The sequence below is a fragment of the Salmo salar genome, chromosome ssa07, assembly GCF_905237065.1.
Source record: "Salmo salar chromosome ssa07, Ssal_v3.1, whole genome shotgun sequence".
NCBI lineage: Eukaryota > Metazoa > Chordata > Actinopteri > Salmoniformes > Salmonidae > Salmo > Salmo salar.
Genome location: NC_059448.1, coordinates 41,122,623 through 41,150,067, shown reverse-complemented (window position 1 = coordinate 41,150,067; position 27,445 = coordinate 41,122,623). Strand labels below are relative to the sequence as shown.

Sequence of the window (27,445 nt, the reverse complement as noted above, 5' to 3'; positions counted from 1 at the left end):
CCTGACATGTGGGCAGACACTAGAGCCCTGTCCCTGACATGGGGGCAGACACTAGAGCCCTGTCCCTGACATGGGGGCAGACACTAGAGCCTTGTCCCTGACATGTGGACAGACACTAGAGCCCTGTCCCTGACATGGGGGCAGACACTAGTGCCCTGTCACTGACATGGAGGCAGACACTAGTGCCCTGTCCCTGACATGGGGGCAGACACTAGAGCCCTGTCCCTGACATGGAGGCAGACACTAGAGCCCTGTCCCTGACATGGGGGCAGACACTAGAGCCCTGTCCCTGACATGGTGGCAGACACTAGAGCCCTGTCCCTGACATGGGGGCAGACACTAGAGCCCTGTCCCTGACATGTGGGCAGAAACTAGAGCCCTGACCCTGACATGTGGGCAGACACTAGAGCCCTGACATGGAGGCAGACACTAGAGCCCTGTCCCTGACATGGTGGCAGACACTAGAGCCCTGTCCCTGACATGGTGGCAGAAACTAGAGCCCTGTCCCTGACATGGTGGCAGAAACTAGAGCCCTGTCCCTGACATGGGGGCAGACACTAGAGCCCTGTCCCTGACATGTGGGCAGACACTAGAGCCCTGTCCCTGACATGGTGGCAGACACGAGAGCCCTGTCCCTGACATGTGGGCAGACACTAGAGCCCTGTCCCTGACATGGGGGCAGACACTAGAGCCTTGTCCCTGACATGGGGGCAGACACTAGAGCCTTGTCCCTGACATTTGGACAGACACTATTGCCCTGTCCCTGACATGTGGGCAGACACTAGAGCCCTGTCCCTGACATGGGGGCAGACACTAGAGCCCTGTCCCTGACATGTGGGCAGACACTAGAGCCCTGTCCCTGACATGTGGGCAGACACTAGAGCCCTGTCCCTGACATGTGGGCAGACACTAGAGCCCTGTCTCTGACATGGTGGCAGACACTAGAGCCGTGTCCCTGACATGGGGGCAGACACTAGAGCCCTGTCCCTGACATGGTGGCAGAAACTAGAGCCCTGTCCCTGACATGGGGGCAGACACTAGAGCCCTGTCCCTGACATGTGGGCAGACACTAGAGCCCTGTCCCTGACATGGTGGCAGACACTAGAGCCCTGTCCCTGACATGTGGGCAGACACTAGAGCCCTGTCCCTGACATGGTGGCAGACACTAGAGCCCTGTCCATGACATGGGGGCAGACACTAGAGCCCTGTCCCTGACATGTGGACAGACACTAGAGCCCTGTCCCTGACATGTGGGCAGACACTAGAGCCCTGTCCCTGACATGGGGGCAGACACTAGAGCCCTGTCCCTGACATGTGGGCAGACACTAGAGCCCTGTCCCTGACATGGGGGCAGACACTAGAGCCCTGTCCCTGACATGGGGGCAGACACTAGAGCCTTGTCCCTGACATGTGGACAGACACTAGAGCCCTGTCCCTGACATGGGGGCAGACACTAGTGCCCTGTCCCTGACATGGAGGCAGACACTAGTGCCCTGTCCCTGACATGGGGGCAGACACTAGAGCCCTGTCCCTGACATGGAGGCAGACACTAGAGCCCTGTCCCTGACATGGGGGCAGACACTAGAGCCCTGTCCCTGACATGGTGGCAGACACTAGAGCCCTGTCCCTGACATGTGGGCAGAAACTAGAGCCCTGACCCTGACATGTGGGCAGAAACTAGAGCCCTGACCCTGACATGTGGGCAGACACTAGAGCCCTGACATGGGGGCAGACACTAGAGCCCTGTCCCTGACATGGTGGCAGAAACTAGAGCCGTGTCCCTGACATGGGGGCAGACACTAGAGCCCTGTCCCTGACATGTGGGCAGACACTAGAGCCCTGTCCCTGACATGGTGGCAGAAACTAGAGCCCTGTCCCTGACATGGGGGCAGACACTAGAGCCATGTCCCTGACATGTGGGCAGACACTAGAGCCCTGTCCCTGACATGGGGGCAGACACTAGAGCCCTGTCCCTGACATGGAGGCAGACACTAGAGCCCTGTCCCTGACATGGGGGCAGACACTAGAGCCCTGTCCCTGACATGGAGGCAGACACTAGAGCCCTGTCCCTGACATGGAGGCAGACACTAGAGCCCTGTCCCTGACATGGTGGCAGACACTAGAGCCCTGTCCCTGACATGGTGGCAGACACTAGAGCCGTGTCCCTGACATGGAGGCAGACACTAGAGCCCTGTCCCTGACATGTGGGCAGACACTAGAGCCCTGTCCTTGACATGGAGGCAGACACTAGAGCCCTGTCCCTGACATGGAGGCAGACACTAGAGCCCTGTCCCTGACATGGTGGCAGACACTAGAGCCCTGTCCCTGACATGGGGGCAGACACTAGAGCCCTGTCCCTGACATGGTGGCAGAAACTAGAGCCCTGTCCCTGACATGGGGGCAGACACTAGAGCCCTGTCCCTGACATGTGGGCAGACACTAGAGCCCTGTCCCTGACATGGTGGCAGACACTAGAGCCCTGTCCCTGACATGTGGGCAGACACTAGAGCCCTGTCCCTGACATGGTGGCAGACACTAGAGCCCTGTCCATGACATGGGGGCAGACACTAGAGCCCTGTCCCTGACATGTGGACAGACACTAGAGCCCTGTCCCTGACATGTGGGCAGACACTAGAGCCCTGTCCCTGACATGGGGGCAGACACTAGAGCCCTGTCCCTGACATGTGGGCAGACACTAGAGCCCTGTCCCTGACATGGGGGCAGACACTAGAGCCCTGTCCCTGACATGGGGACAGACACTAGAGCCTTGTCCCTGACATGTGGACAGACACTAGAGCCCTGTCCCTGACATGGGGGCAGACACTAGTGCCCTGTCACTGACATGGAGGCAGACACTAGTGCCCTGTCCCTGACATGGGGGCAGACACTAGAGCCCTGTCCCTGACATGGAGGCAGACACTAGAGCCCTGTCCCTGACATGGGGGCAGACACTAGAGCCCTGTCCCTGACATGGTGGCAGACACTAGAGCCCTGTCCCTGACATGTGGGCAGAAACTAGAGCCCTGACCCTGACATGTGGGCAGAAACTAGAGCCCTGACCCTGACATGTGGGCAGACACTAGAGCCCTGACATGGGGGCAGACACTAGAGCCCTGTCCCTGACATGGTGGCAGAAACTAGAGCCGTGTCCCTGACATGGGGGCAGACACTAGAGCCCTGTCCCTGACATGTGGGCAGACACTAGAGCCCTGTCCCTGACATGGTGGCAGAAACTAGAGCCCTGTCCCTGACATGGGGGCAGACACTAGAGCCCTGTCCCTGACATGGTGGCAGACACTAGAGCTGTGTCCCTGACATGGGGGCAGACACTAGAGCCCTGTCCCTGACATGGAGGCAGACACTAGAGCCCTGTCCCTGACATGGAGGTAGACACTAGAGCCCTGTCCCTGACATGGGGGCAGACACTAGAGCCCTGTCCCTGACATGGAGGCAGACACTAGAGCCCTGTCCCTGACATGGAGGCAGACACTAGAGCCCTGTCCCTGACATGGGGGCAGACACTAGAGCCCTGTCCCTGACATGGAGGCAGACACTAGAGCCCTGTCCCTGACATGGGGGCAGACACTAGAGCCCTGTCCCTGACATGGGGGCAGACACTAGAGCCCTGTCCCTGACATGGTGGCAGACACTAGAGCCCTGTCCCTGACATGTGGGCAGACACTAGAGCCCTGACCCTGACATGTGGGCAGAAACTAGAGCCCTGACCCTGACATGTGGGCAGACACTAGAGCCCTGACATGGGGGCAGACACTAGAGCCCTGTCCCTGACATGGTGGCAGAAACTAGAGCCGTGTCCCTGACATGGGGGCAGACACTAGAGCCCTGTCCCTGACATGTGGGCAGACACTAGAGCCCTGTCCCTGACATGGTGGCAGAAACTAGAGCCCTGTCCCTGACATGGGGGCAGACACTAGAGCCCTGTCCCTGACATGGTGGCAGACACTAGAGCTGTGTCCCTGACATGGGGGCAGACACTAGAGCCCTGTCCCTGACATGGAGGTAGACACTAGAGCCCTGTCCCTGACATGGGGGCAGACACTAGAGCCCTGTCCCTGACATGGAGGCAGACACTAGAGCCCTGTCCCTGACATGGAGGCAGACACTAGAGCCCTGTCCCTGACATGGGGGCAGACACTAGAGCCCTGTCCCTGACATGGAGGCAGACACTAGAGCCCTGTCCCTGACATGGAGGCAGACACTAGAGCCCTGTCCCTGACATGGGGGCAGACACTAGAGCCCAGATCAATCAGGTGTGATCAGTGTTTTTGTCTTTAATCACAGTTACACTGACCTTGACCCTACCTAGCTATAAGGACACTTACTGAAGAGGTCCATGTAGACTGACACAAAACACACACACACACACACACACACACACACACACACACACACACACACACACACACACACACACACACACACACACACACACTTAAGCATGCATAGTCACACACAAACAAACACAGATACACACAAAAGCATGCAATCACACACACACACACTTTCCCCAGCCCCAACTTAACATGGAAGGCCTCTGCCTTCTAAAAGACAGAACCAATCAAATAAAGACTTGTGCCTGCCTATCAGTCCCTCCCTGCTCTGCCCAGGCAGAAGTAATCAAATCAAGGATGTGCTCTCTCTCACTAATGAAAAGCTTCTTGTCAAAAGAGCTGTTGTTTGGTGTTTGGTGATCCCCCTGTCACTATAAACCAGAAAGCTTGAGTTCCTCCCGGTAAGTACCGTAGCAGCCAGTAACACAGACACAAACTTTAACCCTGACTCTCTGACCCAAATATCTATGGATAATGTATACATATACACTGAGAGCACAAAATGAGACTATTAGGCTCCTGCTGTGTGTGTGGAGGCAGAAAAAAAAAGAATGTATGAAATGTATGCATTCACTACTGTAAGTCGCTCTGGATAAGAGCATCTGCTAAATGACTAAAATGTAAAATGTTAAAAAATGGAGGCACCACTACTGTACCTCTTTGTGTAACACTAACATCAAGGCGGTGACCCGATCCTGTAGGTTCATGCTCTACAACATTCGCAGAGTACGACCCTGCCTCACACAGGAAGCGGCGCAGGTCCTAATCCAGGCACTTGTCATCTCCCGTCTGGATTACTGCAACTCGCTGTTGGCTGGGCTCCCTGCCTGTGCCATTAAACCCCTACAACTCATCCAGAATGCCGCAGCCCGTCTGGTGTTCAACCTTCCCAAGTTCTCTCACGTCACCCCGCTCCTCCGCTCTCTCCACTGGCTTCCAGTTGAAGCTCGCATCCGCTACAAGACCATGGTGATTGCCTACGGAGCTGTGAAGGGAACGGCACCTCCATACCTTCAGGCTCTGATCAGGCCCTACACCCAAACAAGGGCACTGCGTTCATCCACCTCTGGCCTGCTGGCCCCCCTACCTCTGAGGAAGCACAGTTCCCGCTCAGCCCAGTCAAAACTGTTCGCTGCTCTGGCACCCCAATGGGGAACAAGCTTACGACGAGGACAGCGGGAAACACCTTCCGGAGACACCTGAAACCCCACCTCTTTAAGGAATACCTAGGATAGGATAAAGTAATCCTTCTAACCCCCCCCTTAAAAGATTTAGATGCACTATTGTAAAGTGGTTGTTCCATTGGATATCATAAGGTGAATGCACCAATTTGTAAGTCGCTCTGGATAAGAGCGTCTGCTAAATTACTTAAATGTAAATGTAATGTTTACATTTAGGGCTTGTTCAGAGGATCAGCTGCATGGCTGTTCAAGCCTTGACTGAACAAATGGATTTACATAGCTGATCTAATAAACATGTACACAACATGGTGATAACTTGTTGTACAGTAAATAATGATTTGATAATGAGCATTGTGGTAACACATTATCATTAGATAGGACCTACACCAACAACAGGACAGTAATGTACCATTATTAGTGAATTTGAAGTACTGTCTCTGAGCTCTGTAACAGCAGACAGTTAGTGAAGCTCACAGGAAACTTAATGCCACAGAGACATGATTCCTGACAGATGATTTTCACACCCAGCAGACAGCCAGTGGAGAAAATAGCCCAGATGTACAATATTGTACAATATTTGCCCATTATTCTTTACAAAATGATTCAAGCTCTGTCAAATTGGTTGCTGATCATTGCTAGGTCCCGTGTGGCTCAGTTGGTAGAGCATGGTGTTTGCAATGCCAGGGTTGTGGGTTCGATTCCCACGGGGGACCAGTACAGAGAAAAAATTGTATGAAATGTACAGTATTCACTACAGTAAGTCGCTCTGGATAAGAGTGTCTGCTAAATGACTAAAATGTCTAACCAAACGTTTTCAGGTCTTGCCGTAGATTTAAGTCAAAACTGTAACTCAGGCAGTCAAAAACATTCACTGTCTTCTTAGTAAGCAATTTGTGTAGATTTGCCATTGTGACTTAGGTTGTTGTCCTGCTGAAAGGTGAATTCATCTCTCAGTGTCTGGTGGAAAGGAGGCAGAACCAGGTTTTCCTCTTGGATTTTGCCTGTGCTTAGGTTCATTCCGTTTCTTTTTATCCTTAAAAACTCCCCCGTCCTTAACGATAACAAGCATACCCATAAAATGATGCAACCACTACTATGCTTGAAAATATGGAGAGTGGTACTCAGTAATGTGTTGTATTGGATTTGCTCCACACATAACACTTTTTATTTAGGTACAAAAGTGAATTGCTCTGCCACATTTTTTGCAACATTACTTTAGTGCCTTGTTGTAAACATGATGCATGTTTTGGAATAAATATTGGTATTCTGTACAGGCTTCCTTCTTTTCACTCTGTCATACTTATTTCCCTCATTAAAATGCAAATCAATTTATAACATTTTTGACATGCATTTTTCTGGATTTTTTTGTTGTTATTCTGTCTCTCACTGTTCAAATAAACCTACCATTAAAATTATAGACTGATCATTTCTTTGTCAGTGGGCAAACGTACAAAATCAGCAGGGGATCAAATACTTTTTTTCCCTCACTGTAGGTTAGTATTGTGGAGTAACTACAATGTTGTTGATCCATCCTCAGTGTTCTCCTATCACAGCCATTAAACTGTGTAACTGTTTTAAAGTCACCATTGGCCTCATGGTGAAATCCCTGAATGGTTTCCTTCCTCTCCAGCAACTGAGTTAGGAAGGACGCCTGTATCTCTGTAGTGACTGGGTGTATTGATACACCATACAAAGTGTAATTAATAACTTCACCATGCTCAAGGGTATATTCAATGTAAGCCCACGTTTTATCATAATTATTTATAAAAAAGATCTGTCAGCTGTATTTTGCAGAGGGGGCTCACTGACTGGACCAGGGAAAGAGTACCCCCGCACCACCTCGTAAGTGGTTCCTTCCAAGGTGCACCATGCAGCACAAATATGCTTGGCAAAACAATAGTGCATGCAGATAGTATCTTCTGTGGAGGGGAAGAGAGAGAATGTGTCAAGTGACACACCCAGTGTTTTATTTTACCTTTATTTAACCAGGCTAAGAACAAATTCTTATTTACATTGACGGCCTACACCAGCCAAACCCGGACGACGGTGGGCCAATTGTCCTCCGCCCTATGGGACTCCCAATCACGGCCGGTTGTGATACAGCCTGGATTCGAACCGGGTGTCTGTAGTGATGCCTCTAGCACTGAGATGCTTTGCCTTAGACCGCTGCGCCATTCGGGAGCCCAATTAGATTTGATTAGGTTTGAGCTGCCGGTGAAGGGCAGGACTCCCAGGAGGTACAGTATGTTTATAAATGAATTTGATCAAGCTATGTAGCCTATTTATTCCTACTTGATGAGCAAGTAAAACCAAAATGTTTTGTTCTTTCTCTGTAAAATTAGCCACCTAGCAATTGTATGAAGTAGGCTTTAGCTAGCCAGCTAGATAGGTTCCGAGTGTCCCAACCTCATTACTAGCTACTAAGCCATTTCAGGCTACCAATCCAGTTAGAGTAGCTTGTCTGACTATCTTAGCTGGCATGCCTGCTGGCAAGGTTGCTAGACTTTAGAAAATACTAGAATCTCTTTCATTCTTGGGTTATGATGATACTATACCAGTGTGGCAATTGTACTAAACTCTTAAGGCATGTACGTTCTTAAATAATCAATGTGCATCATTCATTAAAGTGACAATTGAACAGATAAAGAGGTAAGCTTAGATCACCTATGCATTTTTGACATGGAATTAGGCATAATGATTATGGCTCTAGATTGCAGGAAAAAGCTGTTGCAAAATTCTCTGAATTCAACATCCCCCCTCAGTCCTCACATAATGCACACACACACACACACACACACACACACACACACACACACACACACACACACACACACACACACACACACACACACACACACACACACACACACACACACACACACATAGACATACAGGGGGTCAGACATGACTGTGCCTCCTCTGTCTGCCGTGTAAACCTCAGCAGGGACTAATTATTATCATTACAGCTGTTTGAGAAGTGTTTCCAAACAAGGCAATCAAAGTGTGTCCTTATAATTAGCAAGAAGTAGCAGCAGCCATCTCTCTGTCTACTGCTTTCCTCCTGTGTGTGTGTGTGTGTGTGTGTGTGTGTGTGTGTGTGTGTGTGTGTGTGTGTGTGTGTGTGTGTGTGTGTGTGTGTGTGTGTGTGTGTGTGTGTGTGTGTGTGTCCATGCATGCGTGCGCTTCTTTGTGTGTACATGCATGCGCATCTGTGTACGTGTGTGTGATGGGTTTGAGAGGCAGGCAGCTAGGAGATAGATGAATCAGATCCTCCCAATGGAAGACAACCTGTACACTGTGCTCATTGTGCAGGAGAGACAGCTTGAGTGAAAACAAAGTGACACAAATCATTTGAAGCAGAAGAGACACACAACAACCTGTCAGCAGGAGAAATGCCACTAATTTTTCTGTCATCTGCCAGCAGTTTAACAAGAGACTGTAGAGAGACGGAGCGTTCTGCCCCCACACTCTTCTCCTTACAGCCTTTTTTAGAGAGGGGGTGGGAGAGAGGGGGTGAAAGAGTGAGGGGGGAGATCAAGATATACCGTATGTATAGACAGAGTGTGAAGGAATGAGAAATAAAATGCGAGGATAAAATGCCCTAGCCTCCCATTCTCTCTGTACTTACCAACCTCCCCTCTCTCGTGTGACTGGCTCTCCTTATTACTCCTGTGAACACACAATATCCAGTCCTTCTAGCCTTATATAGGTTACACACACACACGCACACACATTGCTGCTAATATAACACCCAGTCAGGCCCAGCCATAGCAGAGCATAAATTAGAGGTAGTCTCCTCTGGTCCAGGAAAACAGAAACAGGACCTAAGTCAGTCTGCTCTGATTCTGTCAGTGTGGAACCAATGTAGGCAACAGAGATCCTCACACATACTATACAGTACTTAATGCATACACACACAACTCCTTTTCCCAAGTGTGTGTGTGTGTGTGTGTGTGTGTGTGTGTGTGTGTGTGTGTGTGTGTGTGTGTGTGTGTGTGTGTGTGTGTGTGTGTGTGTGTGTGTGTGTGTGTGTGTGTGTGTGTGTGTGTGTGTGTGTGTGTGTGTGTCAGTCCTCCCCTGTCCCTGTGACCTCCATCCAAATGGCACCCTATTCCCTATGGGCCCCCTGGTCTAAAGTAGTGCACTACATAAAGAATAGGGTGCCATATGGAACGACGCCCTAACCTAATTATCTGGTATACCGTTCAAAAGTTTGGGGTCACTTAGAAATGTTCTTGTTTTTGAAAGAAAAGCAAATTGTTTGTCCATTAAAATAACATCAAGTTGATCAGAAATACTGTGTCGACATTGTTAATGTTGTAAATGACTATTGTAGCTGGAAACGGCAGATTTTTAATGGAATATCTACATAGGCGTACAGAGGCCCATTATCAGCAACTATCACTCCTGTGTTCCAATTGCACGTTGTGTTAGCTAATCCAAGTTTATCATTTTAAAAGGCTAATTGATCATTAGAAAACCCTTTTGCAATTATGTTAGCACAGCTGAAAACTGTTGTTCTGATTAAAGAAGCAATAAAACGGGCCTTCTTTAGACTAGTTGAGTATCTGGAGAACCAGCTTTTGTGGGTTCGATTACAGGCTCAAAACAGCCAGAAACAAATAACTTTCTTCTGAAACTTGTCAGTCTATTCTGTTCTGAGAAATGAAGGTTATTCCATGCAAGAAATTGCCAAGAAACTGAAGAACTCGTACAACGCTGTGTACTCCCTTCACAGAACAGCGCAAACTGGCTCTAACCTGAATAGAAAGAGAAGTGGGAGGCCCCGGTGCACAACTGAGCAAGAGGACAAGTACATTAGTGTTTAGTTTGAGAAACAGACGCCTCACAAGTCCTCAACTGGCAGCTTCATTAAATAGTACCCGCAAAACACCAGTCTCAACGTCAACAGTGAAGAGGCGACTCTGGGATGCTGGCCTTCTAGGCAGAGTTGCAAAGAAAAAGCCATATCTCAGACTGGCCAATAAAAAGAAAATATTAAGATGGGCAAAAGAACACAGACACTGGACAGAGGAAGATTGGAAAAAAGTGTTATAGACAGACAAATCTATGTTTAAAGTATTCGGATCACAAAGAAGAACATTCATGAGACGAAGAAAAAATGAAAAGATGCTGGAAGAGTGCTTGACGCCATCTGTCAAGCATGGTGGAGGCAATGTGATGGTCTGGGGATGCTTTGGTGGTGGTAAAGTGGGAGATGTGTACAGGGTAAAAGGGATCTTGAAGAAGGAAGGCTATCACTCCATTTTGAACACCATGCCGTACCAAGTGGACGGCGCTTAATTGGAGCCAATTTCCTCCTACAACAGGACAATGACCCAAAGCACAGCTTCAAACTATGCAAGAACTATTTAGGGAAGAAGCAGTCAGCTGGTATTCTGTTTATAATGGAGTGGCCAGCACAGTCACCGGATCTCAACCCTATTGAGCTGTTGTGGGAGCAGCTTGACCGTATGGTACGTACGAAGTGCCCATCAAGCAAATCCAACATGTGGGAGGTGCTTCAGGAAGCATGGGGTGAAATCTCTTCAGATTACCTGAACAAATTGACAACTAGAATGCCAAAGGTCTGCAAGGCTGTAATTGCTGCAAATGGAGGATTCTTTCTTGATGAAGGCAAAGTTTGAAGGACACAATTATTATTTCAATTAAAAATTATTATTTATAACTTTGTCAACTTCTTGACTATATTTCCTATTCATTTTGTAACTCATTTCATGTATGTTTTCATGGAAAAGTGACCCCAAAATTTTGAACGGTAGTGTGTGTATATATATACACTATATATACAACGGCTCAGACACGAGAGGTATGTGGCAGGGTCTACAGTCAATCACGGACTACAAAAGAAAAACCAGCCCCGTCGCGGATCACGATGTCTTGCTCCCAGACAAACTAAACAACTTTTTTGCTCGCTTTGAGGACAATACAGTGCCACTGACACGGCCCGCTACCAAAACCTGTGGGCTCTCCTTCACAGTAGCCAACGTGAGTAAAACATTTAAACGTGTTAACCCTCGCAAGGCGGCATCCCCGGCTGCGTCCTTAGAGCATGCGCAGACCAGCTGACGACGCAATCGCCATCACACTGCACACTGCCCTAACCTATCTGGACAAGAGGAATACCTATGTAAAAATGCTGTTCATCGATTACAGCTCAGCATTTAACACCATAGTACCCTCCAAACTCGTCATTAAGCTCGAGACCCTGGGTCTCGACCCCGCTCTGTGCAACTGGGTCCTGGACTTCCTGACGGGCCGCCCCCAAGTGTTGAGGGTAGGTAACAACATCTCCACCCCGCTGATCCTCAACACTGGGTCCCCACAAGGGTGCGTTCTCAGCCCTCTACTGTACTCCCTGTTCACCCATGACTGCGTGGCCATGCACGCCTCCAACTCAATCATCAAGTTTGCAGACGACACTACAGTGGTAGGCTTCATTACCAACAACAACGAGACGGCCTACAGGGAGGAGGTGAGGGCCCTCGGAGTGTGGTGTCAGGAAAATAACCTCACACTCAATGTCAACAAAACAAAGGAGATGATCGTGGACTTCAGGAAACAGCAGAGGGAGCACCCCCCTATACACATCGACGGGACAGTAGTGGAGAGGGTGGAAAGTTCCTCGGCATACACATCACGGACAAACTGAAATGGTCCACCCACACAGACAGTGTGGTGAAGAAGTCGCAGCAGCGCCTCTTCAACCCCAGGAGGCTGAAGAAATTCGGCTTGTCCCCAAAAACACTCACAAACTTTTACAGAGCATCCTGTTGGGCTGTATCACCACCTGGTACGGCAGCTGCTCCGCCTATAACCGGAAGGCTCTCCAGAGGGTAGTGAGGTCTGCACAACGCATCACCGGGGGCAAACTACCTGCCCTCCAGGACACCTACACCACCCGATGTCACAGGAAGGCCAAAAAGATCATCAAGGACAACAACCACCCAAGCCACTGCCTGTTCACCCCGCTATCATCCAGAAGGCGAGGTCAGTACAGGTGCATCAAAGCGGGGACCGAGAGACTGAAAAACAGCTTCTATCTCAAGGCCATCAGACTGTTAAACAGCCATCACTAACATTGAGTGGCTGCTGCCAACATACTGACTCAACTCCACCCACTTTAATAATGGAAAATTGATGTAATCAATTTATCACTAGCCACTTTATATTATATAATGTTTACTTACCCTACATTGCTCATCTCATATGTATATACTGTTCGCTATACCATCTACTGCATCTTGCCATCTTGATGTAATGTATCACTAGCCACTTTAAACAATGTCACTTCATTTAATGTTTTCATACCCTGCATTGCTCATCTCATATGTATATACTGTACTCTATACCATCTACTGCATCTTGCCTATGCCGTTCAGCCATCACTCATTTATATATTTTAGTTGTTGTTGTTGTTGTGAAATTGTTAGGTTATATTACTTGTTAGATATTACTGCATGGTCGGAACTAGAAGCACAAGCATTTCGCTACACTTGCATTAACACCTGCTAACCATGTGTATGTGACAAATAAATTTGATTTGATTTTATATATACATATATACAGTTGAAGTGGGAAGTTTACATACACTTAGGTTGGAGTCATTAAAGCTCGTTTTTGCAACCACCACAAATTTCTTGTGAACAAACTATAGTTTTGGCAAGCCGGTTAGGACATCTAGTTTGTGCATGACACAAGTCATTTTTCCAACAAATGTTTACAGACAGATTATTTCACTTACAGACAGATTAATTCACTGTATCACAATTCCAGTGGGTCAGAAGTTGATATACACTAAGTTGACTGTGCCTTTAAACAGCTTGGAAAATTCCAGAAAATGATGTCATGGCTTTAGAAGCTTCTGATAGGCTAATTGACATCATTTGAGTCAATTGGAGGTGTACCTGTGGATGTATTTCAAGGCCTACCTTCAAACTCTGTGCCTCTTTGCTTGACAACATGGGAAAATCAAAAGAAATCAGCCAAGACCTCAGAAAAAAAAAATGTAGATGTCCACAAGTCTGGTTCATCCTTGGGAGCAATTTCCAAATGCCTGAAGGTACCATGTGCATCTGTACAAAAAATAGTACGCAAGTATAAACACCATGGGACCACTCAGCCGTCATACCGCTCCGTACTTTGGTGGAAAAAGTGCAAATCAATCCCAGAACAACAGCAAAGGACCTTGTGAAGATGCTGGAGGAAACAGGTGCAAAAGTATCTATATCCACAGTAAAACGAGTCCTACATCGACATGACCTGAAAGGCTGCTCAGTAAGGAAGAAGCCACTGCTCCAAAACCGCCATAAAAAAGCCAGACTACAGTTTGCAACTGCACATGGGGACAAAGATCTTACTTTTTGGAGAAATATCATCTGGTCTGATGAAACAAAAATAGAACTGTTTGGCCACAAAGACCATCGTTATGTTTGGAGGAAAAAGGGGGAGGCTTGCAAGCCGAAGAACACCATCCTAACCGTGAAGCACGGGGGTGGCAGCATCATGTTGTGGGGGTGCTTTCCTGCAGGAGGGACTGGTGCATTTCACAAATAGATAATTTCCCTGCCTCATGATGCTATGTGGATATATTGAAGCAACATCTCAAGACATCAGTCAGGAAGTTAAAGCTTGGTGGGTCTTCCAAATGGACAATGACCCCAAGGATACTTCCAAAGTTGTGGCAAAATGGCTTAAGGACAACAATGTCAAGGTATTGGCGTGGCCATCACAAAGCCCTGACCTCAATCCCATGGAACATTTGTGGGCAGAACTGAAAAAGCATGTGCGAGCAAGGAGGCCTACAAACTTGACTCAGTTACACCAGCTCTGTCAGGAGGAATGGGTCAAAATTCACCCAACTTATTGTGGGGAGCTTGTGGAAGGCTACCTGAAACATTTGACCCAAGTTAAACAATGTAAAGGCAATGCTACAAAATACTAATTGAGTGTATGTAAACTTCTGACCCACTGGGAATGTGATGAAAGAAATAAAAACTGAAATAAATCACTCTCTACTATTATTCTGACATTTCATATTCTTAAAATAAAGTGGTGATCCTAACTGACCTAAGACAGGGAATTATTACTAGGATTAACTGTCAGGAATTGTGTATATATATATATACACACACAACAGACACTCCTGGCCAGATAGTCCATCTAGTCTTTTGATTAGTCCTTACTGTCCCTTTATTCTGTTCATCTATCAGACCCTACAGCACTCTGATGGCAATGGGAGGAATAGGCTGATCATAAAGCCATGTCAGAACGTGCACGTGTGTATGCTTGTTTGTGTGTCTGTGCTTGCGCGCGCGTGTGTATCCCCAGCACTAATGAAGGTCTTGAGGTCAAGGATAACTTGTAAAATAAATCAGGACTGTACGTCCAGCAAAAGGCCAGGACAATGAAAACCTGTACTGCTGCCACAATCTAGCCCATAAGAGCTGAGAGTTACAGACAACACCTCCCTACTAATAACAAAAGCCTGTTACACGACCCTGAGGATAGATGGATCTATAGAAATGGATTGGATTGTATAACAGAGTTTATTGTCCACTATCCAGGCTTTATCTGAGCTGTTAAACCTTGAGAAGAGTTGACCAGGGCCCATATTCAGAAAGCGTCTCAGAGTAGAAGTGCTGGGATCCGGTCCCACTGTCCATATAATCGTATTCACTATGATCTGAAAACCCAAACTTATTCTGGATCAGACACTCCTACTCTGAGATGATTTAAGGAAATTGGCCCAGGCATCTCCCAGCTATCAACAGAGCATATTAGGTTTCGATTGAACTTTACTTCATGGGTTGACAATGGTCATATATGCAGTGTGTGTGTGTGTGTGTGTGTGTGTGTGTGTGTGTGTGTGTGTGTGTGTGTGTGTGTGTGTGTGTGTGTGTGTGTGTGTGTGTGTGTGTGTGTGTGTGTGTGTGTGTGTGTGTGTGTAAAACCTGGGGATATGGAGGAGATTGAGCCAAACAACCTGACAGCTGTCAGTAGGACCCATTTCAGCTGACCACACACACACACACACACACACACACACACACACACACACACACACACACATGCTCAAAACACACACACACAGACACGTCAATTAGGGTCCAGTATGGAGAGCTGAGCAGTGGAGGACGATGGGGTCTCAGACTCACTCCCTGCAGCCACTGTCAGAATGATACAAACCAATAGAGCACCTGGCAACACACACACACACACACACACAATAGCAACTGCCCTCCACAGGGAAAAAGCACATGACAAGATAGATCCTTAAAATTTGACCCACTAGCTAGAAACGGATGGTTTTGTCCTGACTGGACCAACACAGAGTTCGATCTCAGTTACAATCAATCTGTCAAAGAAAGGGTGTGAATTTGTCTGAGTGTGTGAGTGTACCAGTTTCTGTCTAAAGTAGAACAGCACTACAATGAAGAATGACCACTGAGAGTGTCTAGAGCCACAGGCAGAGAGAGAGAGAGGGGATGGAGAGAGAAAGAGAGACTAATAGAGAGAAAGAGGGGATATGAGGGTAGGAAGAGGAGGAGGAGGAAGCACGATAACAATACAACAAAAGACCCAGAAAACAAAAAAGAGAAGGAAACAGAGGGAGAGAACAGAGGAGAGAGAGACAAAGTAAGTACAATCATTAAAACTCATCAGATTGCCTTCCTGTCCTATCAGGCAGCATCAAACCGGCGTGGCGCGATCAGGAGGGGGACTACAAAGTGGCTCCGCCGGCCTACAGAAGAGAGGTTTTGATCACACTAATTAAAAGCCATTTTGTTTAAAACAAACAGACACAACTCTAATTGGCTCTTTTCCATAAGAAAGGGAAGATGTTGAAAGTGAAAGAACGCACAGGGAAGATCAGAGGGATGCTCTCAGGCAGACAAGCTAGCTCACACTCGCAGACTGTCGGAGAGAGAGAGAGAGAGATACATGTACAGACAGACGCATGCATACACACGCATACACAAAACAGGCATACACATGTACAATGCACATAAACGTTAAAAAACACACACACACACACCTCACATAGCCCCTCTTGCCCTCTTGACTCACACACAGATACACAGAGATACACAAACAACAACTCTGACGCGCGTACTGTACAGTACACACCGGCTACACACTCAGACAGGTACACAAACAAAGGTACACACCACCTCACATACGACAAGGTAATTAAGCACAAAAGACAGCTGACTTTATATGGAACATATGGTACAGACATACTTAAATGTTGTAAGTCATAACGCACATAATGTCCACCATACATCTCTCTCTGTCCCCCTCTCTCTTTCTCTCTCTCAAAGTTAAAAACAGCACTTGAAGTGGCAAAGTATCAAGGAGTTTCAGATTCCCTCTAAACTCCGAGAACAAAAGCCTTTGATTCTTTAAAGAGGAACCTATCGGTGAAGCACTTGAAAAATGCTACTGAATGCCTTTGCTGTGGGAATAAGACGGTAGCTCGCTCGCTCTAGGTGTACAGTAGCTGTGGTTGACGAGCTGAACAGATTTCCCCTTCCTCTCTGGCTCACTTCAACACTCAGATTGACTTTAACAGAAGTCAGACGCCCTGGGCACTGCAGTGGTGTATTTAGAAGACACTGATCTAGGGTCATTTTATTTTTCATTTTTACCTCTAATATATAATATTGCCTGGGTACACTGATCTGTGATCAGCCACTAGGTGTAGACACTAATCTAAGGTCAGTTGTACATTTTTACATAATGTTAGGATTTGGGGAGGGTAAACTGATCCTAGATCTGTGCCTAAGGGTAGAGGCAGTGGGAGCAGCAATGATTAAGGTTGTGATTTGGGGAGGGTGAGCTAATCCTAGATCTGTGCCTAAGGATAGAGGCAGTTGGAACAGCAGTGGAGCCGGCCAAAGTGGTATCTTCCTTTTTCACACACACACACACACACACACACACACACACACACACACACACACACACACACACACACACACACACACACACACACACACACACACACACACACACACACACACACACACACACACACACACACACACACACGTCACACATATATCCATAAAAACCCACAGACAATCCCTATACAGTAGACCAGACACACACAGTCTAATTCCTCCTCTTGTGAAAACAATGCCATGAATACAGTAGCACTGTAATCATGACACACAAGGCAGAACAAAGCAGACAGAGCATCAGAGTTCGTTGAAAATTAAACATCCAATCTTCGGGAAGCATCAATTCACATCATCCAACCTCTTTTTTTTCTCCTTCCTGCTTTGTGTTCACTATTCCAGACAAGCGCAATGATTGAATTACAAAAAACACTGGGGTAATTTAAACACATACACAATACATTCCATTAGAGATTCCCCTCTTGTCTGAATACAAATGTTCAGTTATCTATATGATAATAGACAAACACGTCTGGCTCGCCACAATATAAGAGGGACACGACGTAGCGGCAGCGCCTAAAGACAAAATGATCTGTAATACAATCTGCTCAATAGATTGCCAACCGTCTTCATGTGCAGAGTTGGGCTCTGGATCGCGAGACAATAAGCGCCCCGACAACAAAGAAGATGATAGTGTTTTGTTAGACGAGCAGAGACATTGTGCTTGGCAGAGAGAGAGAGAGAGAGAGGGAGAGAGAGGGAGAGAGAGAGAGTTAGCGTTAGAGAAAGAGAGAGAGAGAGTATTGATATTCAGAGGAAGTGCAGTGGAGGGGAAACACTATGTGACAGGTAACAGGTAGAGACACAGCCTGTTCCAATGTTCATTCATATATTCACATGGTACAGTGACAATCTGTGACGGAGGTATACGAGTGACTCACATGTACCGTAGGACATCTACTTTATGTCTATAGGGCTCATGTGAGATGGGAATGGGTAGGAAGAGGCTGAGCAAGCCAATGTGTTTACGTGTGTCCTTCTATTGATTCAGTGTGTGTGTGTGTGTGTGTGTGTGTGTGTGTGTGTGTGTGATCACACAAGAGCCTGTTCCTCACGCATTGTACACGCTGACCATCTCACTCCAATCACTATAGAGAAAGGAATGAGCAGAAAGGAGAAAGGAGAGGCGCCAGAAATCACAAAGGAATTCCATTTTCTCTTGGCACATATGATGTATTATTAATCCAATTTTACGTGGACCCTTAAATTCGGAGAAAAATCACATGGAGCAAATTAATGAGGTAAACGTAATGATCTGCCATGATCAAAGGCAATCGGTGTTGAGCAAGTACAGCCACCAATTAGTAAAATAAGCCCAGGATAGGGACTAAAATATTCACCGAGCATCCTGATGAAAAGACAAGGTCAGAGAGAATGGACTAATTTCACAAATGAAACGCTGTGTTTCTGTGGTGGAGACAGGAGACAGGCCTACGTGTGGTTGTTCCGGGGGGCGGGGGGTAGAGAGGGGCGGAGATGGGTCATGTTAGAACCCCCAGGAGTGTTTAGTCTGAGAGAGAAGGTCCCAAAAGAGCAAAGAAACTGGCTATACTTTGATAACAATAAAGAAGGTATCGGAGTATACGGACTGTTTTCTTTGGCACAATGGAAGCGGTTTCTGTTTGATCTAAGCGAGTGGGCCTCATTTTTGAGGAGTTGATCCACAAAGGACTGAAAAAGTGCTGTTTTGCTGACTTAAAAGGTAGAAGAACAAACTATGAACTCATTTTTGTAGGAGAACAGATACACTGTATGCGTAACTTTACACACAAATGGAGTGAAGTCGCACTGTAATTTGGAAGATGACTGGAAAAATATGAGCCTTACACAGACCTTTGTGTAAATCATGTGTTGCTGTCAGTGGGTTGTTAGACATCACAAGGTTCATGTGAGGATCTCAATTCAGGATTCAGATGTGTACACCCCTCCATCCACTATAAGAGGTCGGGAAAGAAAAGAGACAACAGAGGAGACTTGCAAAGCAGGCAGCCATTCATTCTCCAATCATAAAACACGAGACTGTTATTGTGTCTTGTCAATCACAATACAAAAGCCAGGCTACATCAGGCCGTTCAAGAGTTTTCAAAAAGCAACAGAGTAAATGAGAGATGAACAGAGTCACTGTTCAAACAGAAGACACAGCTGCAGAATCCCAACTCATCCCATTCCACCGCGGTATAAGGTCCAATATGTTCACAGACTTAACACCGTATATAGAGATATCAACGTTTACCCGATTTAAACACAACCCGCCTTACTTATTTTAATTTTATTGTAATTCATGAACATATTCAACAGTATATCTTTTTCTCTTCTTCTTAGGGAATGTGTTTCTGTCCCGGTTTAGGATTATTAAGCAGCTTTTCTTTCTTATAATGACAGATATTGTAACGACTCACTCACAGAAAAGCTTCTCTGGAATATGAGCAGGCATATCTCTCAATTGAATAACAATGGAACACTTTGCGGATCTGTAGAAAAAGAGAGAAAGTTAGCAGTTCCTTTTATGAATTCTTAATCCTGACCTCAAAAAGGAACTGGGGGTATTTTGGTTCCATTCTATTGGTGTTATTCTCCCTAAGCCTGCCTGTGCGCTGGTAACAGAAGACAATGTTAGGACAAGCCACTTAAGCCCATTAGTCTTATAATTCATATGTCTTGGCAAACGCTGTTTAGCCCAGTCCAAAGCTCTGGGAGCTAGCTCTTCTCCCACTGGCTCCTGGCTGGGGCTGAGAGAGAGAGAGAGAGAGGGGTGGGTGGGTGTAAGCTCCTAGCTCCAAGGCACTCTGCAGGGAGGCAAAGAAGAAAACAGAAGAAGAGTGACAATAAAGAGGGGAAGGAGAGAAAAGAAAGAGATGATGGAGAGGACTAAGAGAGAGAAGAGAGAGAGAATAGAGGGAGATGAGATATATCCTCAGAGTCAAGAGGGAGAAGAGGGAGAAAGAGATGCACTACATGATATGTGGACACTGCTTGTCGAACATCTCATTCCAAAATCACGGACATTAATATGGAGTTGGTCCCCCTTTGCTGCTATAAAGGCTTTCCACTAGATGTTGGAACATTGCTGCGTGGACTTGATTCCATTCAGCCACAAGAGCATTAGTGAGGTCGGGCACTGATGTTGGGTGATTAGGCCTGGCTCCCAGTCGGCGTTCCAATTAATTCCAAAGGTCTTCTATGGGGTTGAGGTCAGGGCTCTGTGCAGGGCAGTCAAGTTCTTCAACACCAATCTCGACAAACCCTTTCTGGACCTCGCTTTGTGAACGGGGGCATTGTCATGGCCAAACTGCTGCCACAAAGTTGGAAGCACAGAATGTAATTGTATGCTGTAGCGTTAACATTTCCCTTCACTGGAACTAAGGGGCCTAGCCCGAACCACGAAAAATAGCCCAAGACCATTATTCCTCTTCCACCAAACTTTACAGTTTGCACTATGCATTGGGGCAGGTAGCGTTCTCCTGGCATCTGCTAAACCCAGATTCGTCCATCGGACTGCCAGATGGTGAAGCGTGATTCATCACTCCAGAGAACCCAATGGCGGTGAGCTTTACACCACTCCAGCCGACGCTTGGCATTGCGCATGGTGATCTTAAGCTTGTGTGCGGCTGCTCAGCCATGGAAACCCATTTCATTAAGCTTCTGGCGAACAGTTCTTGTGCTGACGTTGCTTCCAGGGGAAGTTTGGAACTTGGTAGTGAGTGTTGCAACCGAGGACAGACGATTTTTACACACTACAGCCCTCGGCGGTCCCGTTCTGTGAGCTTTTGCGGTCTACCACTCCACGGCTGAGCCGTCGTTGCTCCTAGACGTTTCCACTTCACAATAACAGCACTTACAGTTGACCAGAGCAGCTCTAGCAGGGCAAAAATTTGACGAACTGACTTGTTGGAAAGGTAGGATCCTATGACGGTGGCACATTGAAAGTCACTCTTCAATACAGGCTATTCTACTGCCAATGTTTGTCTATTGAGGTTGCATGGCGGTGTGCTCGATTTTATACATCTGTCAGCAACGGGTGTGGCTGAAATAGATGAATCCACTAATTTGAAGGGCTGTCCACATACTTTTGGAAAGGAGAAGTATGCTCCTGCAAGCCGCCAAACATTAGAAAATTTGTTTACAGTTTCCTGTCCTGCATGCGATCAACAACCAGTTAAAAAGGACTACAGTACAAGGGGAAAAGTACTGTATCTAAGGCCTTTCTACACTACCCCTGACATTTGCTTCCTGCATTCCTGCATTCAGTTCTATGTTAGCAGTTGTTCTTGTTCTTGCCATCCTCATCAGTACCATTCAGGCTCTGTCATTCACTGCCTGTCAGACTGTCATATCTGTCCTGTCCCTGCCTCACCTGCTTGTGTGTGTACAGTGAGGGGAAAAAAGTATTTGATCCCCTGCTGATTTTGTACGTTTGCCCACTGACAAAGAAATGATCAGTCTATAATGTTAATGGTAGGTTTTTTTAAAGAGTGAGAGACAGAAAAACAACAACAAAAATCCAGAAAAACGCATGTCAAAATTTTTTGAAATTGATTTGCATTTTAATGAGGGAAATAAGTATTTGACCCCCCTTTTAATCAGAACTATTTCTGGCTCCCAGGTGTCTTTTATACAGGTAACGAGCTGAGATTAGGAGCACACTCTTAAAGGGAGTGCTCCTAATCTCAGTTTGTTACCTGTATAAAAGACACCTGTCCACAGAAGCAATCAATCAATCAGATTCCAAACTCTCCACCATGGCCAAGACCAAAGAGCTCTCCAAGGATGTCAGGGACAAGATTGTAGATCTACACAAGGCTGGAATGGGCTACAAGACCATCGCCAAGCAGCTTGGTGAGACGGTGACAACAGTTGGTGCGATTATTCGCAAATGGAAGAAACACAAAAGAACTGTCAATCTCCCTCGGCCTGGGGCTCCATGCAAGATCTCACCTCGTGGAGTTGCAATGATCATGAGAACGGTGAGGAATCAGCCCATAACTACACGGGAGGATCTTGTCAATGATCTCAAGGCAGCTGGGACCATAGTCACCAAGAAAACAATTGGTAACACACTACGCCGTGAAGGACTACGCAGTGGTCCCACTGTAGCTCAGTTGGTAGAGCATGGCGCTTGCAACGCCAGGGTTGTGGGTTCAATTCCCACGGGGGACCAGTATTTAAAATGTAATAAAATGTATGCACTCTACTGTAAGTCGCTCTGGATAAGAGCGTCTGCTAAATGACTAAAATGTAAGGACTGAAATCCTGCAGCGCCTGCAAGGTCCCCCTGCTCAAGAAAGAACATATACATCCCCGTCTGAAGTTTGCCAATGAACATCTGAATGATTCAGAGGACAACTGGGTAAAAGTGTTGTGGTCAGATGAGACCAAAATGGAGCTCTTTGGCATCAACTCAACTCACCGTGTTTGGAGGAATGCTGCCTACGACCCCAAGAACACCATCCCCACCATCAAACATGGTGGTGGAAACATTATGCTTTGGAGGTGTTTATTATGCTTTGGAGGGACAGGACAACTTCACTGCATCAAAACGACAATGGACAGGGCCATGTACTGTCAAATCTTGGGTGAGAACCTCCTTCCCTCAGCCAGGGCATTGAAATTGGGTCGTGGATGGGTATTCCAGCATGACAATGAACCAAAACACACGGCCAAGGCAACAAAGGAGTGGCTCAAGAAGAAGCATATAAGGTCCTGGAGTGACCTAGCCCATAAAAAAATCTGTGGAGGGAGCTGAAGGTTCGAGTTGCCAAACGTCAGCCTCGAAACCTTAATGACTTGGAGAAGATATGCAAAGAGGAGTGGGACAAAATCCCTCCTGAGATGTGTGCAAACCTGGTGGCCAACTACAAGAAACGTCTGACCTCTGTTATTGCCAACAAGGGTTTTGCCACCAAGTACTAAGTCATGTTTTGCAGAGGGGTCAAATACTTATTTCCCTCATTAATATGCAAATCATTTTATAACATTTTTGACATGCGTTTTTCTGGATTTTTTTGTTGTTATTCTGTCTCTCACTGTTCAAATAAACCTACCATTAAAATTATAGACTAATCATTTCTTTGTCAGTGGGCAAACGTACAAAATCAGCAGGGGATCAAATACTTTTTTCCCTCACTGTACGTGTGTGTGTGTACGTGTGTGTGTGTGTTTAACTATCTTTGTTGGTAGCAGAAGTCCTCACAAGGATAGTACTACAAGGCAAATTGGGATCTTGCCTGTCCCCACGAGTTAAAATGCTATTTTAGGCTTAGGGGTTGGGTTTAGGGTTAGGGTCACAATTAAGGTTAGGGTTAGAATTACGGTTAGGGTTAGGAGTTACGGTTAGGGTTTGGGGTTGAGGTTAAGGTTAGGCTTAGGGTTAAGGTTAGGGTTATGGTTAAGGGTTAGGGGTTAGGGAAAAAACAATTTTGGAGGGGAATCAATTATTTAGTCCCCACAAGGATAGCAATACAAAACTGTGTGTTTGTGTGTGTGCGCTTGAGCGTGTGTGTGTGTGTGCGTGCTTATGAACGTGCATGTATGTGTGCAAGCGTATGGCGTGCATGTGTGTGCGGGCGTGTGTTTATGAACGTGCATGTGCGTGTGCATGCATATGGCGTGCATGTGTGTGTGTGTATGCCCGTGTATATGCGTGTATACAGCATGTTGTTTGTGTTCCCTCCCTGTCTGCCCATGGTCGGAAACCAATCCCTGATTTAACAAGGAGATAAGAACAGTCACTTCTACCAACATTGCCCAAAATAACAGCCACTGTACCCACTATATCATATCTGCTACACTGGCATGAGACTGAGGAAATATCAAACCCTCCCAGCAAGGAAATAAACCATTTTTAACCATATGATTCATATTGAAACAATAGGCTATATATAAACACGTTAAGAGCATGAACCTTAATTCATTATCTATGTACATAGGTATTTACATATATTAGTACTGCAACCACGATATTCAGAACAGAAACATATTCATGTAGCCCGTCTTTAACCATACATAGCCATATAAAGATGCTGTATAAAAGCAGTCCCAACACACACAGTAACTCTCACTAGTGTAACAGCAGTGACTTTTATGGCCAGAGTGCTCAGTCTCCTCAAATAGTTCATAAACAAGGGGCCCAGTGCTGCGGCGTCACACAACTCTTTACAAACTATACAGATATCAAAGAACAGATCAGTCACAGAGAGACAGGGAGACAGACGAAATAAATACTGGACTCCACGCCGTGTTGATGGTCATTAGAGTGGACAGACCAGTGTGAACACGCGCACATACACACACACACTTGGACTGGACGCTCAACGTTATTAGAACGCTTTTTAGGAGAGAAAGACTAGGAGAGGAGGAGAGGAAGAAGACAAGAGAGGAGATAATGAGGAGATGGGACAAAACTGGGCTCTCTCAATCACTATCTGTCATCTCTGAAACAGACCTACGCACTTGCTGTGGAGGAAGATAACTTGTTTGGAGTGAGAAATGCATCTAAAATGCAACCTGGATTAATACAATTTGAAATATACAATATGCACAAGAATTATCGGTGTAAGAGGTAAACTGTTTCTCTGTCTGGAGTGTAATATCTCCGGAGGTAAACTATTCAGCAGCGTTGGGGAGTTAATCCCAAAAGGCTTTAGAGAATCACTAACCGAGAACAGCACGATCAGCACCGGGAACACCCCACCCCCCACCCCCATGCACAGCCGGTAAACGTTGTAACGACAACAGGAGAGTACCACGCCACAGCTCCCTTCCTCTTAGTTTTCATCCCTCTGCGCGCGCAATAGCGATCACGGAAAAACCTCCCCATCACTCACCGGGTCTCGGTGACGATGGCGTCTTCCTCGTGTCTCGATATCGGGTCGGTCGCTGTGTGTAGGGGTAATTTGTGTGTGTCGCTCTCTCTCTTCTTATTATCTCTCCTGTCTCTCTCTCTCAAGGACGAAGTGAAATCCGTGCTCTGGTCATCCGGCAGACAAAACCAACACGCAGCGGCAAGAACAATATACAAAAAGGCAAGGAAGGGACAGAGGGGAGGAGAAGTCAATTTGTTTAGTGGCACTGAGACAAAAAATAACTGTCACCTATGGAGGTGGTTTAAAACTGGAGATAGGTTATATAATAGTGGCCAAGCCTATAAATCAAACTGTAGGCTAGAACAACAGTTTTAGATTGTCTCTGCGTGCGCTCTCAGCTCAAAGGTGTGTTTTCCTGCGCACTGTAGCCTACCTTGTTAATGCCACAGTATGGTGCAGAAGAGGCTAGGGGTGATAGGCAGCAGAGCATAGAAAATGTGCTTCTAATGTTGTCAAAAAACTAAAATGTTCGTTCCTGTCCAATTCGCTTTCACGGTTCAAGAGATGGGCCTTTTACGTCGCAATTCTGTAACACAAGGAGCAAAGCGCAACTCGGAGGCACTGTTCTATTCCAAAGTTAGCCCATATGAGAGAATTTCCCTCACTGCGCTGAGCAGTTGGAGAGAAGGGGGTGCAAATGTGTCAAGTAACGGGATGTCTAAATGGAGTGACCGCATAAGTCAGGTTTGACACACTTTATTATTTATCCTCAGCTGCGCTGCACTAGCAGCTCATCAGAGCACCGTCCGCCCTGTCTAGCCCCTAGGTGCGGCTCACGCTGCGCCAGCTACTAGCTGGCCGACCCAAAAAAGAGGAACTCAGTCGAGGGTCAATTAGCCCATGTCATCAAACTTGTTTTATATGGGTAAATGAGTCTAGCCAGCTATCTACACTTGTAGTAATCATGGTCGATTTTATGACCAGGCACAAAGGGCACGGGCCAAGGGGACCCTGATAGTTACTCTAGCTCAGATATCATATTAACATGACATAAGTAATGGCAAAATGGCTACAATTACAGGAAATTAGCTTTAAAACTGAAAACATGTCTCTCCACCCTATGGCAAAATGTGTAAGATTGCAGCAAACTTTCTTTAAAACTGCAACATTTGTTTCTCTCCGCCATCAAGCTGGGGGGGGGGGGCCTGGAGGGCCAAACAAAATGTTACTTAGGCCCCGCAGAAAGCTAGGGTATGCCCTGAGAGAACAGTCAGTTGGTTTGATGGTACCCAGGTGTTATTCACCGTTGGCGCACATCTCTTCGATAATGAGCCGGTGTTTCCCGCCACTCCACTGAGCGTTCTAATTCACCTGTCACATCTGCAGAGCCTCTTCCGTTTGCCACGCAACGGTGCCTGCCTGCTCAGATGTCTCCATTACACAACTCTGTGTGTGTGTGTGTGTGTGTGTGTGTGTGTGTGTGTGTGTGTGTGTGTGTGTGTGTGTGTGTGTGTGTGTGTGTGTGTGTGTGTGCTTTATCCTTGCACATTGTATGTAGTTTAAATATATAAATAGCCTAATAAGCTACAGCATACACTTGGTACCACTACATTTGGACAAAAGGTTAATGTCCAAAAACCCACAAAGAAGATGACGGTTATTGTTGAATTGCTATGTGCAGCCTGTGTAGACCTACCAGACGTTTTAGCTAGCATTCCACGGAGTTACAAGGAGAGGAATGTTAGCTAAAAAGACTGTTAACCAAGACCAGTGTAAGAGCACAAGGCTATATCTCACTTTCAAGAAAGAATTCTGAAAACACATCATTTTCAATAGCTGCCTTTGAAGTTTTATAGACAATTTCTTTGGACATTGTGGTTATGATCTTTGGCCTTTTTCAGATGTTTCATGTAATAATTAATTGTAGCCCACAACTGAAAAATCCCATTTCATGGAACTTCTGGACTTTATTGAATAAAGTAAAACAGTTATTTTAGGCCAACATATTGTTGTTTACAAGAAACCCTTCTTCTCCACCAAATGTCTACCCCTGGCCCTTGCAGCTCTTCTTTGATATTGTTCAACTGACACACACACACACACACACACACACACACACACACACA

At 46.5% G+C, this 27,445-nt stretch overlaps 1 protein-coding gene across 1 annotated transcript in view; it reads right to left on the bottom strand.

The window, feature by feature from the left end:
• LOC106609328 (transcription factor SOX-5) overlaps positions 1-25,475 on the bottom strand; it is a 309,409-nt gene extending 283,934 nt beyond the window's left edge. Inside the window, exon 1 of the mRNA XM_045721992.1 lies at positions 25,341-25,475. The gene's annotated coding sequence lies outside the window, so the exon portion shown is untranslated. The remainder of the gene's footprint in view (positions 1-25,340) is intronic.
• Between the last annotated feature and the right edge of the window lie 1,970 nt (positions 25,476-27,445).